Here is a 3,566-nt window from a genome sequence, read left to right on the forward strand (position 1 = left end):
ACGACTAGAGCAAAGAAAACTATATGCATCTTCAAAGGTCACCTCCTCCTCCTCCTCCTCCTCCTCGCCCCTTCCCCCGCCCTTCCTTCTGGTATGGAATCAAAGGTTCCAGAGTTCCAGAGTTCCTCACCTTTCCAGCCAAAGGTCGCAGCCATCCATCCATTTCATAAATCATACAGAAGCGAGGAGTGTAACCTGTCTTCGCTCGCTCCGACGTATTGAAGGCCATGCACTCTTGTAAATAAATGCTCCTTTTATTTCCAGGTGGAGAAAGACGTTTGCAGATGTAATTCAACGGGTTTTATTCAAAGCACGATGGGTATCAAGTACGGTCAGTACTTGGATGGGTTGCTGCTATCAATTGCAAGATGCCTTCGGCACGTAGCTCTAAGCCCCTCGAACATTCACTAGGTGGGACGTGGGGTTAGCACCCTCATCCCAAAAAATTTCGTGAATACTGGAAGATGATTCTGGATCATATGGCCAACCCTTATCCGTCACCCCTCGACCCCATAAACAACGCTGTATAACAAGCTTGTAGGTGACGCGTTCGTTCATTAATACATCCATCCATACATACACATACAAACACAAACAAATCATGTTTGTTCCTACCCCCGCCCAACCCAGCACCGCTTATTCCCACCGATGCATCGCTGGAAAGATCCCTTCAAATGGAAAGTCCTTCTTCGTCCGATGTCCAGCAAAATTCATGGGAGAGACTGGACATAGACGACGCCCTTTTGCGGCAGCCTTCTGGAGCCGCGTGTGAGTTATCTTAAACGTGATCTTAAGCCACGCCCCCGGATTCCCTTGAAAGGATTTCTCCCTCTCTCTCTCTCTCTCTCTCTCTCTCTCTCTCTCTCTCTCTCTCTCAAAGCCACTTCGTTTTCTCTCTCTCTCTCTCTCTCTCTCTCTCTCTCTCTCTCTCTGTCTCTCTCTCTCAAAAGCCACTTCGTTTTCTCTCTCTCTCTCTCTCTCTCTCTCAAAAGCCACTTCGTTTTCTCTGTCTCTGTCTCTCTCTGGTTAGCACCGTCTGGGAGGAGATGTTTTTTGTCTGTTTCTGTCTGCTAAATAGTTCATTATTCCGTCATTAACTGGAAAAGAATTAATCATTTCACGTGTCACTATTCTCACTACTACAGCGTTTTGAAATAGAACCGCAAAAGAACTGCAGCTTCCTGCTGGGTGTAAAAGAAGACGTTAAGACTGCAGTTTCCTGCTTGGCATAAAAGAAAACGTAAATACTGCAGCTTCCTGCTGGGTGTAAAAGAAAACGTAAATACTGCAGCTTCCTGCTGGGTGTAAAAGAAAACGTAAATACTGCAGCTTCCTGCTGGGTGTAAAAGAAAACGTAAATACTGCAGCTTCCTGCTGAGTGTAAAAGAAAACGTGAATAATGCAACTTCCTGCTGGGTGTAAAAGAAAACGTAAACAAAACGTAAAATTTTTCCAGGTCAAAAATGTTTCCAGTCTTCTAGAACCATTCGCATCTTTGTTCCACAACCGTTCTCTTGCCGTTTTCTATCTGTTTACCTATCTGTCTGTCTGTCTGTTTGTCTGCCTGCCTGTCTGTCCGTCTCCCATTACCGACATCTTATTCTCCCTTATCTCGGCCGCCTTCCTTTCCAAAGGAAATCCCTAAACGGAAAAATAGAGAGAAGAGAGAAGAGAAGAAGAGGAGAAGAGGAAAAGCAGAATCTCGAGAGAGCAAAATATAAATTCCCAGCTACGGCGGCAAGAAATCTGGTCTGCTTTTTCCATTTCGAGGTGGTTTTTTTCTTTTTTTTCTTTTTTTATCTCTTTTTATCGTTTCTCAGCCAATAAACGAAATGGAGGGATGGGGAGGTGGTAAGGAGGGGGGGGGACAAACGCAAGATCTGCAAAAGATCTCTTATTCTTTTATTCCCTTGGCAAATATCTTTTCTGGGTTTTGTTATAGTATGTTTTTTTTTTTTTTTTTTTTTTGCGCGTGTGTACCTCGGTTTCTTACTTTTTTTATCCAGTGGGAATACTGGAATGGTTTCTACAGGGCAGAAATAGGTCACATATATAGGTCATCCTAAGTTCTTTTGCAAGGTTCAATAAACGCTAAGGCTTTGTGTTGGCTATGTGCAATGTCATTTCTTTCATACTTAAGTATCTGTCGTTTCACCGGAAAAGTGATCTCTAAGACGAGCGCACGAGCACGCATCACACACACACACACACACACACACACACACACATATATTATATATATAAATAAATTAAATAATAAATTATTTAATATTATTAATAATAAAATAATAATAATTAATATAATTAATATTAATTATCTTATTATTAATTATTAATTATATATAAATATAATATAAATAATATAATAAAATATATAAATTATAATAATTATTATATATATAGTTCATACGGTATATAATATATATATATATTTATAATATATATAAAATATATATATATATATATTACATTTTATTTATAATACCATATAAATTATATAAATTATATAATATATTATTATTATATATAATAATAATAATAAATATATATATTATATTAATATAATATATATATATATTTTTATTTACCTATTTATTTCTATGAAGTCCACTAATTGTATCATTCACCTTATCCTGTTGTTTAGCCTAATCCGTATCTCTTCTTCTGGATGCCATGGCTCCTCCCTTCCAGTGTCTCTTTAACGCCATCCTATCCAAAAAGTTTCTCTGCCTTCCTTTCCATCTTAAAATACTAATAAATCCTTTCACCTAAGCCAAAACTTCTCTCCTCTTTGCGATTCTACAATTCTTACCTTTCTCACTCTTCTTGCATCCGAAAACCTTACACGAGCCAATTTCCTCTCAAGATTACGCATTTTTTTTTTCAAATCTCATTCCGCATCCGCACATCATTTCCATAGAGGAGAGTTGGTTCAACAATGCCTTCAGCATTCCTGCATTTTGGTTCCTTAGGTATTCATAGCATCCATTCCGGGTTTTAAGTTTACACTCTCTCTCTCTCTCTCTCTCTCTCTCATATATATGTTATATATATATATATATATATATATATATATATATATATATATATATATATGTATGTATGATGTATGTATGTATGTATGTGTGTGTGTATGTATGTATATATGCAATAATAATATTAATAATAGTAATAATGATAATTATATACATATATGTATGTAATATACAATATACATATATATATAAATGGATAAATAAATATAATATATATATATATATATACTATATATATATATATATATAATATCATATTATGTATATATATATGTGTGTGTGTGTGTGTGTGCGCGCGTGTGTATACATGTAAATAATAATAATAATAATAATAATAATAATAATAATAATAATAATAATAATCAATAATAATAGTAATAATAATAATAATATAATATGGAAACTCTATATAAATTCAGTGCAATCAATGCAACAGTAATATCCAACACTACATGTTTAAAAGAGGGTCAATAACCTATATATATATATATATATATATATATATATATATATATATATATATATATATAT

At 35.0% G+C, this 3,566-nt stretch overlaps 1 pseudogene; it reads right to left on the minus strand.

The window, feature by feature from the left end:
* Positions 1-387: 387 nt before the first annotated feature.
* Positions 388-3,566, minus strand: part of LOC135214078 (uncharacterized) — a 16,933-nt pseudogene continuing 13,754 nt past the window's right edge.

Source organism: Macrobrachium nipponense, chromosome 45 (genome assembly GCF_015104395.2).
Source record: "Macrobrachium nipponense isolate FS-2020 chromosome 45, ASM1510439v2, whole genome shotgun sequence".
Classification (NCBI taxonomy): domain Eukaryota; kingdom Metazoa; phylum Arthropoda; class Malacostraca; order Decapoda; family Palaemonidae; genus Macrobrachium; species Macrobrachium nipponense.